We start from the raw sequence: 14,464 nt of genomic DNA on the forward strand, positions 1-14,464 counted from the left end.
CATAATGAGAAAAGCATCGTTGTAAGAGGAAATAATTGTATCATTAACATTTAGATTTGAACTACGTGCAAATACTTAACCCCATTAATGGCAACAAGCAGGCTTTGTCAGACATCTTTGTAAAGATCATAGCTAAGAAATAGTTAATGGCACTATGTTGGTATTAATTTGGTGAAACACTTGGTGCTTCTAAAACTTAATTGCATTTTAAACTTTTGAATTTATAGTATACTCATGTTGGGACATTGGTTTAGTAACTTGATATAACACCAGTGATTAATATAAACAATGTAATTTAATTTTTGCAGGAGTACTCTCTGTAAAAAAATGTTATCAAAGTGTAGCATTTACTCATTATAAAGAATAGAGTTACAAATTATCTACGTAGATAATGTATTCTCTTATAAGAAAAATACTTTAAGGGCTTCCTGACCCTCCCTCTAAACCAAATAAATCTCATTACAATGACTTTATGTATGTTCAGACCTTCAAACTGAAAAAGCTGTCTTATATAGTGGATAACACCAGAGCGAATTCTGGAATCTGGTGCTGCAGCTAATTTCTGCCTGCAACAAGTTTTACATGTAGTTTTACATGTAGTATAATAGCATTGTTCTAGTTTGTCATCATTTGCACATTCCTGTTTTTTTTTTTTTTGTTTGTTTTTTTTTTTTCAAAGTTTAGGACTAAAAATGGTGTTCATTTAACCATCTGTATGAGTGTTCTCTAAATGTTCAGTGACTCTAATTGACCGGTTCATGTTTCTTAAATTACTCTGGCAGAAGTAATTACTGGGTGGATCTTGATACTGGAGATAACTCTGAGAAAATCAGCACAAATAATAACTCTAAACAGGCAAGATTTCTCAGCAGAATTCCTTCTCGTGAAACTTGTTGCAGGTTTATATCATGTAAAGACTGAAACAGATTAAATATATTCACTACATGAAATAAAATACCACTCAAGGAACTGAAAGCTGAAGTTTAGAGCTTAACATGAAGTGGTTATTATGTTAACTCTTGTTCACAACTGTTAATGCTGTATTTTCAAGACTGTGTATAAATCTGTAGTATATTCAGCATCATATTTGTGGAATACACTGAACACCTGGTTGAGCAGAAATACATGGGTCACAGACTAAGGTGGTAAAGCTCCAGGGAATTGTTCTCCCTTACTAGAAAATGGATATTTTCTGTTACCTGAACAAACATTGTGTTATTGTAAGAATTTAAAACAAAATAGGAGGGCATTTAAAGAATTGTTTTTGTATCTGTTGGGATGTGGTCAAGGTACACTTGTCGTGATGGCTGACAACAAAGCAAATATTGCCTCATGTTTAAACAGTTTTATTTTCTTTGTATCTGTGAGCAGTCTATCAGACTGTCCACCTTCTCAAAATTTTCAGTTCCATGCCACTGGATGAGAGTTTTTTTGCCACTCAAAACATGTAGAGATTAACAACATTCCTTCCACCTCTGGTAGCATCTTAATTATTGCCATGCAATGCAGTCATACTGAGCCATCTAAGCAGACTCCGATGAAGATGGTGATAATGTAAATTGTCACCTATGTCAGCAAAGTAGCAAGCCCCTCTACTGAAAAGATCATAACACCATAGGATACTTCAGGTTGGAAGGGACATCAGCAAATTTGTACTCTGACTTCCTGCTCAAAGCAGGGTCTACTTTTATGTCAGACCAGCTCATGGAAGGTAAAGTTTTTTATATATATGCATATATATACATATAGTATAAACCTTTTATCAGTTTCTAATAGAATTGTAGAATGGCTTGGGTTGGAAAGGACCTTAAAGATCATCTAGTTCCAACCTCCCTGACATAGGAGAGTCGTCGTATTTTTATTTTTTGTAGTGTTTTCTCTGTCTTTGTGCTATTGCTAGCATTGATATAATGATGTACCAACACAAGATGCCGATGGGATAACTGATACGTAAAACATTTAAAGCAAGGACTACAAAAGTTTAATTCACATCCACCCTAAGTAAATGGAAAGATTTTTCATGCTTTCTGTAAACTTCTGGTAAGCATCAGAAACTGTCAACGAAGTGATGAAAAGTAACACTTGAAAAATAGAAAGTTTAAGAATTTTTTAACACTTAAAAGAGCAAGGTATTGCTTTTCTTTTGTAAGCTTAAATACCTGTGTTGGTGTAACTCCACTGGTGGAGCTCTACTTTACTTCAACTGAGAGGATGACCAAGGACCCTTAAACACACTTGAGAATTTGGACAATGTATGGAGAATTTAATATTTCAGCAATTAAATCTTTGAAATTTCATGTAATTTTACTTCTTTATTCTATTTATAGTTTTATTGTTACATGATACCTGGGGAAGGTAATATTTAAATACCTTAAAAAGGCAACAGGATTACAATGAGAAGCCTCTGAAGGCAGTTGTAGCACTGACAATCAAAATTAAAACAACAACAATAATAAACCACCTTTATTAGAGGAAGTTCTTTTATGTAAGTACCTAAATATAAATTAGAAAAACCTTTCTCTGACTTCCACTTTCAAACCCCTTAAGGCAAATACACAATTATAAGAAAAATCATTCTATTCTATTTAAATCAATATTTTTCCAGTGAAATCACACATTTTTTATTGGCGTACTGTACAATATAAATAATACAATCCTTTCAGAGCAACTTCTAAATATAACTGTTGAACAGGATAAGTAATAGGTGTAGAAGTGAAAATAAAGCCTAATCATGGAAGCTATATAGCTATATAGTATAGAAGCTGTAAGTATTATAGTTTCTATCCTTAAAATGCACTATTGTAATTAATTCTGGAAATGTAGACATTGAAATGGGCCCATTTCTTTAAAATACTTAAAAAAAAAATGTAAAAAATCTCTTTTCTCCATAATGTCAGTGACATCTGGGCTAGCAGCTTGAGAGCACAGGTCAAAATATGTAAAAAGAAACAATTCTGTTATTTTCATTTGCTTTGAGATTTTACTACTCAGTGTGACAATAATGATCATGGATAGAATAACAGGATTATTGAGATGTGCTAACTATAGGTGAATGGAGCATTCTATCAGTAATAGACAAACATTTCCGGTCACTAGTGGCGTTCCCCAGGGCTCGGTGCTGGGGCCGGTCCTCTTCAATATCTTCATTGATGATCTGGATGAGGGCATTGAGTGCACCCTCAGTAAGTTTGCAGATGACACCAAGTTAGGTACGTGTGTCGATCTGCTCGAGGGTAGGAAGGCTCTGCAGGAGGATCTGGAGAGGCTGGACCGATGGGCCGAGGTCAACTGCATGAAGTTCAACAAGGCCAAGTGCCGGGTCCTGCACCTGGGGCGCAATAACCCCAAGCAGATCTACAGGCTGGGAGATGAGTGGTTGGAGAGCTGCCAGGCAGAGAAGGACCTGGGAGTGATGGTTTATCAACCATCGGTTTATCAACCGTCGGCTGAATATGAGCCAGCAGTGTGCTCAGGTGGCCAAGAAGACCAACAGCATCCTGGCCTGTATAAAAAACAGTGTGGCCAGCAGGGCCAGGGAGGTGATCGTCCCCCTGTACTCGGCTCTGGTGAGGCCGCACCTCGAGTACTGTGTTCAGTTTTGGGCCCCTCGCTACAAGAAGGACATGGAGGTGCTCGAGCAAGTCCAGAGAAGGGCTACGAAGCTGGTGAGGGGCCTGGAGAACAAGTCTTACGAGGAGCGGCTGAGGTAGCTGGGCTTGTTCAGCCTGGAGAAGAGGAGGCTCAGGGGTGACCTTATCACTCTCTACAGGTACCTCAAGGGAGGCTGTAGTGAGGTGGGGGTTGGTCTGTTCTCCCACGTGCCTGGTGACAGGACGAGGGGGAATGGGCTTAAGTTGCACCAGGGGAGTTTTAGGTTGGATCTTAGGAAGAACTTCTTTACCGAAAGGGTTGTTAGACACTGGAACGGGCTGCCCAGGGAAGTGGTGGAGTCACCATCCCTGGAGGTCTTTAAAAGACGTTTAGATGTAGAGCTTAGGGATATGGTTTAGTGGGGACTGTTAGTGTTAGGTCAGAGGTTGGACTTGATGATCTTGAGGTCTCTTCCAACCTAGACTATTCTGTGATTCTGTGATTAATGTCTGTGTTAGACATCTTTTTGATACGCTGGAGAGGATGGATTTTTGCAGCAAACATGCAAAGATCTGAGTATCTGAATATCTCAATATGAACATTTATTTTCCAAGAGATAAAACTCATTAATGGACAAGAGGAAGGTACATGAGGCTAGAATGGAACTGGAGAAGATAAGACACAGTCACAAACAGTTTGTGACAAGTTGCAAGTTATCTGTTAAGACAAAAGAATAAAGAGCAAAAGCTTTACTGGAAGTCTGAATGATTGGGAGAATTAAGTTGAACTCATAATACTGTCATTAATAGCAGTAGGAATACTTCTTTGATGTCCGTGCTGCTGGGACAAAACTTTGTACTTTCATCATACATTTGCTAAGTAGCCATAGACCTCCCCATCTTCCCCAGGTAAATTGATTATGGCAGTTCTAAAAACTGCCTAATCTTATTCTGCTTACTCCCAGGTAATAAACTGACAATTTAAGCACTGATGTTCTTCATGGAAAAATGCCTAACTACAGTCAAGTGAGATATGAAATAGGGGGACCATATGTTTCCATTTTGGAACTTCAATTTACTTTCCATGAGTTACATTTCAAAGTAAGGTTTGTCTTATATATTGAAAAGGCCTGCTTCTCCTTATCAAGACTGATGATATGCCATTTGTTGTTTCTGAGTATTCCTGTTTCATCACGCAGGCAAAACATAATGTACAATAGTTGCAAAATGTTTGCTGTAATTCTGCTTAATTAAACTCCATTTAACCCAAAGTTGAGAATTCAGCTTGTTTCCAGGGCCTCTCAGTGCGGTGCCTGAAAACTACCTAGCCAACTTTTCTAGGGGATACAGACTGATTCCAAAGTTGGTTTTGTTTTGTTTTGTTTTGTTTTTGGAGCTGGCTGAGTAGATTCCTTTTCATCTGAAATCCTGGTTTTCAGAAAGTTTTGGATCTCCATCTAGGTGTTTTAAGATCAAGAGGCTGTGCCATAATATGTATAATAATAAGACCTTTTCTTCTTTTTTAGAATAATCCTCAAGGATCTTTTACTTTGTGGCATTAGCAGCAGTGAACCAACATGCTGAATTTCATGTTTCTAGATAGAAACATGATGGAAGCACCAAAAAGCAAAAAGAAAAAGCTTTTACAAATCCCTTCTGCATCTGTTGACATCAATGGGAATTTTGCCATTTACCACAAATGGAAGTAAAATTACACTCAAAGATAGCAATTCTGAGGACCATCTGTGAAAGGTTTCTGGATTGTTCTATCTAGTATGGAAATTTTAATGGTAACAGTTTCATTTGTGTGTTTTTAGCAGATAGTTCTCTTATAATTACTTTTACAGAGAACTCTGTTAAAAACAATGTTAATGGGAAAGTAGAAACAAACACAATTAGCAAAAAAAAATCAAGAAAGAATAAAAGATAACAATTTCAGTTGAGGCTCCCACGATGGTTTTGATCCAGCCTGGTTTTACTGAGGTATTTCTATGGAACAGAAATCAGCAGCAATATACGCTATCACCAGATTTAGAGGTACATAAGAGGGCATTTTGTGTTTTAGTATCTTTGGGTAATGGCACAAAATTATAGCTAACATGTGAGTTTTTAACCAGATTTTCTTTGGCTTATATCTTAAAGTTGTTTTACCATGCTCTAAAGGCATGGAAATGTCAATACCAGAATGGACACAAACACACTAGCTCTCCTGACTGCTGCTGAAATGAAGCAGTGGTGAGGCTATGGTAGGCTCTGTTCTGAACCCTAGATTCTTGAAAGCAAGTTTAGGTTTTATTTTACCAGTAACAACACTTGATATAGTCAGGAAAGTTCGTCCTATTAAAATTAGTCTATGCCCTAATATCTAAGCAGATTGCTTCTTACCTGAATGTGCATCAGGTTTGTATAGTGTATGCCCAAACACGCACATTATTTTGGGGCTTGTGGAAATGAAAAATGTAGGACCAGTGCTGTGCAGTACCTCAGATTCATGGGCTGTTCTTTCTGCCCAAGAAAGACAGAGTCCAGCAGCTTATCTGCTGTTCTTGAAGAGCAGTATACATTTCCATATGTGCTTTGGGAGTTTAGAGTCTAACCCTAGAATAATATGCTGAATATCCTGTTTTGTCCTGTATTGCACAATAAAACTGGAATGACTGAAAATGTGTGTTTGACAGTGTGATGATGACTACATAGCAAAGCAACATTCAAGAGGGTATGTTACCTGAATTATATGTTCTGGGTGAAATTGCTGTTCAGACAACCATTTCTAGCTTTACAGATGATTATATTTGCAATTACCTCATTTTGTCTTCTCTCACCTCATAATGATACCTCTGTAAACTGGTGTAATAGGCATTAATCTTTTCCTTTCTCTCAGGTGTTGTAGTGTTTTTGCCTTATGTTTTGGCTTCCAATAAGTAATTGGCCAAAAAAAAATTAAAATGGAGTGAACAGTGAAATTATTGGATTCCAGAAGAGTGTCATAAAACAGGTACTGTACAGCCTCAGCTGTCTTTTTTCAAAGTTAATATGGCACATCCATTGTAAAAAGAAATAGATATGCAAAAAGGTGTAGTACACTGAATGTGTCTAGGATAAACTTAGAGTTCTATGCTTCAGGAGTAACCTAAATAAATAGCTGTGCTTTGTTATAAACTGGTATTAAATGGGAGTTATGCAGATAACATCCCTCAAGCTACTCTTGGGTAATGAAATTACTTGGCTGTAATTCTATTTTTCATACTGAAAGACTTTTTCTGTTGGTTTGGAACTTGCTAAGGGGAAACAGTATATTTAATAAACCCATTGTTCTGTTTCTGAAACACTTTTGCACTTGGGAGGGAGGAAGAATTTTTGAAAGACTGGCTGATTTCTGTACGGGGCATGTGTGAAATGGCAGTTTCATGTGGTGTGGTGGGTTTGGAGGGGTTGTCAGGGTGGGGAAGAGGTTTTTCTGTGAGGCTCGTCCCTGCATGAGTCTTGGCTGGAGCGGGCTCTCCTGTTGTCTGCTCATGTGGCCAGCAACATGGAGCTAGCTGGGGTGGAAAACTCAGCAGGTAATTCTGCACTTTAGTAGAAACATGGGGAATTAGCTCGTTGTTAAGTGGCGTCTGCAATTGCTGATGCTTGACATGACATCGAGAGAGAGCTGCTTTCCAAAGGGGAGAGGAAGTTCAGGGGCTTGAAAGAATGTGGCCGCAGGAATGAGCTTAGGGTGAAGAAAATAAATAAATGTCTCTAGTAGATTTACAGCTACTGTGACACTGACTAAAATGTTTGAGAAAAGTCTCTGTTTACGCATAAAAATTATCCCTCTCAGGATGAACAATTTTATTAGGACTTCAGGTACAGAATAAATCACATAAATATGATATAAATAGTGACACGAATATATATCTGTTTTCAGCAGAGATGTGGTATTATGCAGCAGAATGAGGAGACATTTGTGTTTATCCTTATTCAGGGAACAAGTTAAACATTTGCAGTTATTTAAGTGCCTCCCAAGTCAGGGATATATTTCTTTGTCTGTCTTTAGTATGGATGACTGCGTTTTAGCACCAGGATGACAAAGCCAACCTGATTGTCAGCTGGGGTTTCCTTGAACATTTCAACACCACTCTAGAAGAGTCCTGGCAATTTCTGACCTTTTGTGTTGCCATTACACTCCCTTTGTAAAGACTATTAGGGGACTTGTCTTCTTTTCCCCAGGATGATGGCTATGTTGTGATGATTTAAAAAATGTCTTGGTGCACCACTTTGCTCTTCATTGTGTGTTCTATTACCTGGTGATAATTCTGGATTATTGTTCTGTGATTTATTCAACAGGCAATTTCTGAAATTATCTGATCCCTAGGCAGAGAATTGTATAAACAATCTTTTTTTTTTTTTTTTTTTTTTTTTTGGTAACTAAATAGCCAGGGAAATTTTTGTGCAGTTAAACTTAAGACAGGTATTTTTATCTTTCTTCTACCACATGTTTTAGAGACCTTGGACAATTTCCTTGCAGAGTGTTATTTGCATGACAAGAACCCTCTCGTAAAGATTATTGGGGTAATTCTAATAATCAGTAGATACTTTGAAAAATAAAAATAAAAATTCCTATAGCATTTCACTCAGCTTTGCAGTATTTGCCTCTAAGTACAGGAAAGGGAACTGCTAAATGATTTCTTTTGTGCCAGTGTTGTCAAAAAGCATTTCCCTGTTTGACTGGAATTGTGGGAGTTGAGAGCAGAAAAGAAGCAAAAAAAAATTTCTGCTTTAAATCAGAGGTCATTAGAGTTAAGCTACCATTAAATTTGGGGCAGATATTTTAATGAATTCCATAAATACAGCAGATGAATAGAAATCATGGAAGTACAGAGATCTTATTTTCTTTGAATTATAGTGTTACTGCTTGTGGCCAAGCAGTTACAGCAAATAGGCTGGCTGAAAGTTTTATAGAGACAAATCTTCGGTGAAGACAAAATATTTCCAAATGAATGATAATCATTTCAAGAATGCAATGTATAAATATGTGTTTATGAAATTAAGCTTTCCATTCATTTTAATGTCCATGCAGTTGTTTGTGCTTTGCAACAACCCAGTAAGCAGGTTTGGGAATGCTAGGGGTGAGAGCCCATCTGTAGCTTGTTCCAAACACTTTGTAAATTAAAGCTAAGAAATCATAAAATAGAAGTAAATGAGCATGATAAATATAATCCTATTTATCAAATGATACGTAATTTTCCATGTATGACTACAGCATGTCTTTATTGAGAGAAGAAAATGTGCACATGTTGACTCTCTTTATTCCTTTACTATTCATTTTATTATGGTAGATTTATTATATACTACCATCTTCCATGTATAAAGAATAGGAAATCCTGTGAGAGTAGGGTAGTCAGATCAAGTAAAATTGTGGAAGTAGTTTGTATTTTGCCCTCATGAAAGTGCTCTTTCTCAGCAGGTGGCACACAGCTACTCCAAAAGAGCCCAGTGTGGAATGACTTTATTGACATCCATATTGTCAATGTGCATTCCTCTGGTGCAGATGAGTACAGCTCCATGGGCTGTGCTAATGATACTTCATCAGTTCAGGTCAGCTGAGGATATGAATTTTTTTGTGGTGACATTGATGACATCATTTATAGATTTGTTATGGTGACATCGATGGTGTCATTTTTAGATTTTGTGTATAACGTTGAGGTTCATACAGTTTGTTTCAGTAGTTTTTGGCATCAAGAGCATTAAGGAATGTTCTTGTGAACAGTGTTTCACAACAATGGCATTTAAGTTTGTGGATTGGTCAGTTGAATAAGTAAAAGGTAGGGTAATTTTGTTTTACAGTTACATTACAGTTTTAATGAAGAAGTATTGATTTTCTATTAATACTAATGTGCTTAATGACCTTTTTAATGACATCTGTCACTACTGTTTCTCCTCAAATTTTACGGACATTTTCCCTTAAAAAAAAAAAAGGAAAGGATTTTAATTATTTATTGTATTTTTAGAATGAGAATTACTGTTCTTTTTGAGGTAATACAGGGCTTAAAAACATGGGGGAGGGGATAGTTAAAAAAAAAAAAGAAATTCATGTTTTAGAAGTTACACATTTTTGGACAAATCTACTTTTGGAAACAGTTGCTTGAGTGCTGCTATGTGTCAAACAAGTTTTTCACTGTCAGATTTTGCTAGTTGTTATGTAGAGTTTGTTGAATTTAAAATGGAAGGGTTTGCTAAGGTATTTTCTGGCCTTGTCTCTTTCAAGACTTTTATTTCTTTTCCTCCAATTTTAATGGTACTAAGTGAAGGAAGGATATATGATTAAACTGAAACATTGATGTACTGTAACTTACAGAATACATATTTCTATAGTTCAAAAAATTATTAGTACGGAGTTCGCCTTAAAACCTGTTTTCTATAGCTTATGTTCTTCTACTGTGTCAGCTGCCCCAAATCTGGCTATTAAACACCAACCACTTAAAGATGTAGTTGTTCTCACCAAACAGCAAAGGTGTTTTTTTTTTTTTTGTTTGTTTGTTTTTTTTTTTGTTTTGTTTTGTTTTTTAGAGTAAGTATTAATAGAATAAAGATTAGAGGCTAAGAGTCACAGAAAGTGGCTACAACAGTTCTAAATGGTTTCCTCTCACTTGCAAACACTTAATTTTGTCCTCTAGTGTCAAGGCATGAGTGATCAAAAGTGACTTGCGGGATTTATTTTCATAAGCTGCTTTTCTTCATCAGTTGACAAAGATTATACATGATATTTATGATCTGCATTTTAGGTAGCAATGTTGCCTAGCTGATCTGCTCTAACCCTGGTGCAAAAGGGGAATGCTCCCCTACCTGTGGTACTCCAGACTGGCGTGCTGTGATGTCATGCTGGAGCACACCGCCCCGAAAGGCGGTATGGCAGAGTTGCCATAACAACATCAGCCAGTCATTGTCTGACACTACAACGTTATCGCAGGAGCTTTTAGGGAGTATTAACCAAAACAGTCACCAAACATTTGGGCTGGTGTGCTAGTTACGAATGCGTGTGCTGTGTGCTCAGATGGTGCATGTGCAGCGTGTTTTCTCTGTATGTGCATGGCTGGGATGGCCAAATTTTTCTGAAGCACTTTGGTTTATCTATATAATATCTTAAAGTAGTGCATTAGAGTGGCAAAAATCAGTGCACATTAGTGTAAAGTTACCTACAGTTACTTAATTTTTACATTCAAAACCAGTGAGACTTAAATCAGGAAAGCCGAGCATGTACCATGATATATAATAGAAAAAGTTTCATCTGAGTAGTCCTTTGCATACAGCACGAAGAGATCAGAATCAGGCTTTCTCTCCTTTTTGCACACCATGTTCTGTAAAAACACAACCCAGTAGCTTGAAATTCTTGTTTTAACAATGAAAATGTACATGTAATGTGGTTGGAAAAGGGATTTTTAATGAATTGAACCAGAGACTGTGGTTCACATAATAAAATAAACCAGCTTGCTTTTAAACAGATTTCATACAACCTCTGAAATAGAGGAAGCAAGCTTGCCAATAGCAGGAGCTAATGCTTCAATACCTTTCATTCTGTACTCTGAAAAGGAAACCTCTTCTTAAGCTCATTCATTTTCCAGAGGGAAAATCGAATGCTGTGGCATATTGTCAGAGCTGCTTTATTGTCACCATTTACAAAGGTCACCTGAATTAATTGACTTCTTACCATACATATTGTTAAGCTACCCGTTTCCTGACATTTATGGAAAGGTGGCAGGCTTACAGCCATTGGCTATCTGTTGATGTTTCATGATGTTTGTTTCTCAAACCACAGTAACTCTAAAATTGCAAGTAAATAATTGCATTGCTGCAAAGGAACAGATTCTTTATGATGCTTTCCAAGGTGTACAGAGAGGGGGTGGTGGTGGTGGGGAGAAGTAGAAGAAATAATCTAAATACTGAGCTGTTTTTAATGCAAGCACAGTATTCTAAAAAGCAAACAGGAACATGCAGGAATATTTAGGTTGTAATTTTTCACTTTGAAGCACACAGCAGATAGCTAAACTGTCTTTTCCAGAGCATAAACTAAAACCTCTCTGGCTTTCACTGGTGCATGAATCCATGCTGATGGACTTTACTGAATATGTTTTCATCTGAAGGGATAATAGGATACTGTTATACTGCATGAAAGAAATGACATACACATGAGGCAACAATATTGCTAGCATGTAATTTTATGTTGATTAAAATAGTAAATAATTACTGTCTTTTTTCTAGCCCCCTCCCCCCCTGCATTTATTGCCCCTTTGGTCTCCTTGTGCTGGGCTCTTGTCTTTCTGAACAGCAGTGCTGGGCAAAAACTCAAACTAGACATGTGAAAACAAAGACATGGAAAGCAAAGAGCAACACTTTTGAGCCTTCCTATACTAAAGAGGCGAAGCTTTTATAGTGATGGATTTGAACAAGCAGTCTCCTTATATGAAAATACACTTTGGAGACACCCTGCTGTGATCCTGTTAATTACCAAAGAAGATGAGAACTCTTCTGCTTAATGCGATCCTTTTACCTAACGCGTCTGTTCCAGCTGCATCAGTAATCAGATGTTCACACTGTCCCTTCTGACTGGAAAGGGGATATTTTTAAGCGAAGTCATTTGCCACAATCCTTAAGATGTAGCCTGGCAGAAATTCAATAACTGTTTGTGATATGCTCATTCAGCCCTGCTGCTCAGTGGGTTTTAGGTCCTGACATAAACAGCATTTCCCTTAATCCTTGCACTGGTGAGAAGAAAGGAGGCTGTCCTGTGTCTTGTTTTATTGGTTTCAAAACACAGAGCAACTGTGTAATTTGATTTTGCATCCGAAACATCAGGGGGAACATTCTCCCTTTATAATTTTCTTCCCTTTGATGTTGTTTCAAGCTAACAAATGCACAAATCTGATACTCTCACAAGCACATTTAGATTATCTCTGGCACAAAAGCAAATTGCATTGGCATTTCCGTTCTGAAAGTAAAACGTGAAAATAACGCTAATAAAATAACTTTGCAAAGAAGAAAGGAGAAAGAGCTTACATGTTAAAATAAAAGGAGAAAAATGAAAATACAGAGGAACTTACCCTACAATAAGAGTAGTTTCAGAGCTGGAGGAGTTCTTGCACCTCGGTAATTTTGATTCCTTAGTTCAGGCAACCACATACTTGTATTAAAGCCAAAGTCTGAGCAGACGTGCATACGTGTGGGTGTGCGTCTAATGGTATATAATACAAAGATGTATCTACTGATATCCTACAGCATGAGAGCCTCTCGGTGCTGCCAGCTGAGATCCCTTACGTTTGCCAGGGCGCTGTTGCTGCCTGGCTGGCTGAGGCTCGCAATCCAGCGGGGGGAGAGAGGGAGAGGGAAGAGCTGCTCGCTAGCTCTTATTTCTCCTTGTTTCCATGGTGGTTAGCGGTGCGTCGTCCACCCTCCCGGCTGTCACACTGACATGGTGCTGCCTGCTCAGCGGTCATTAATAACCGAGCCCCTTCCACTCCCCAGAGAGGAGCCAATGCCTCGGCGTGCCCGGCTGCGGCGTAGGACGCGCGGCTGCGCCAGGCTGGTTGGCCACGGGAAGCTGTCTGTTACGTGACACGGCTCTCCGGGTACGGATGCACGAAGCTTGCCCCTCGCACGCTTCCAGACATCTCTTCCGATTCGTGGGAGTTGCGGGGCACGCTTTGTGTTTTCGCAGAACAGCTCGGGAGGCTTACAGTCCTTATTGTTTATTTGTTTTAAGGGTGTATAAGCATATGAGGATGTTATCTGTGTTCGGCGCAACTGATCAGAGATCGCTGAAGTTCTGCAGAGGTTACTGCAGTTCAGGGGATGCTGTCTGCTGAACCATTCAGGAAAAATGCCCCCATCCGCCCTGGCATTTTGCTGCCTTTTAAAAAAAATATTATTATTATTTTTTAGTTTAAGAAAGTCAAGGATTTTTCATACTCCCCCTTTTCCAAATTTTATAAAATATTAAATATTATTGCATATGCTTATCAACAGAAAGTAGGAGTAATGATAGACCTTTATGAGAAATAAAAATTGAGAATAAACTGAGGAAAGGGTCACTGAAATAAGATCACTTTCTTTTAATCTGTCGACCTGATTGTTTCCTTCTTGGCCATCCAATTATATAAACAAATGGCTACACAGATTTCAGATTTTACCTTTCCTTCCTCTCTTCCTTTCCTTCTTCACTTTCTTTTCCTTTCTCTCTTCCTGGTGTCATATTCTTTGGTGAAGATTTTTTTTCCTTTTTTTTTTTTTTTTTTTTTTTTCCTCTGAGAACAAAGGGCATGTAAACTATGGAGGTTTCAAACATTGTAAAGTAATTCAACTTTACTTTTTGGTATAAGGGAAGTATACACTGAAATTTATTATCCCTTCTAGATATACAAAACAATATAGATGCTGTTAGGAGAAGCTTTTTCATTGAACATAGTGCTTTATGTGAAGGAAATTACTTTGTAATGGAAGTTGAACAAAAGACATAGAGTTGGTTATCAACAGGTCAGAGTGAAGTGTTTGCTGCCTTGCATGCATTCAGCACTCCAGCCCTGAGTGGTACAGACCACCCTCTAGTGGAGCACAGTGAAATGTGGTTCTCATGCAATTAGAATAGGTACAGAGAGCAACTTTTAAAAATCTTTACAGACGTGTGCAGTTCAGGTTTCATCCATGCAACTGCAATATGAAATAATGGCATTTAAGTGAGAGGCTGACAATACATGCAATACACCTGGGTGGGAGGAAGGCTGCGTGGCCCATTTTTTTCCCTTTCTCTTATTATAGCCTTTTTTTTTTTTCTTTATTTTTTCCTAGTGTGACTTAAAGTAATATAACAAAAACACTTGGGGCCAGGCCATCTTTGCCTT

The 14,464-nt window shown here is 37.9% G+C and overlaps 2 protein-coding genes across 3 annotated transcripts in view; one reads left to right on the forward strand and one right to left on the reverse strand.

The window, feature by feature from the left end:
- Window positions 1–13,252, reverse strand: part of LRRN3 (leucine rich repeat neuronal 3) — a 34,474-nt gene extending 21,222 nt beyond the window's left edge. The window contains exon 1 of the mRNA XM_035332208.1: window positions 12,671–13,252. The gene's annotated coding sequence lies outside the window, so the exon portion shown is untranslated. The remainder of the gene's footprint in view (window positions 1–12,670) is intronic.
- The window catches only part of IMMP2L (inner mitochondrial membrane peptidase subunit 2), a 436,484-nt gene that overhangs the window by 194,452 nt on the left and 227,568 nt on the right, over window positions 1–14,464 (forward strand). The gene's annotated exons all lie outside the window — the stretch shown is intronic.

This window comes from Oxyura jamaicensis, chromosome 1 (assembly GCF_011077185.1).
Source record: "Oxyura jamaicensis isolate SHBP4307 breed ruddy duck chromosome 1, BPBGC_Ojam_1.0, whole genome shotgun sequence".
Classification (NCBI taxonomy): domain Eukaryota; kingdom Metazoa; phylum Chordata; class Aves; order Anseriformes; family Anatidae; genus Oxyura; species Oxyura jamaicensis.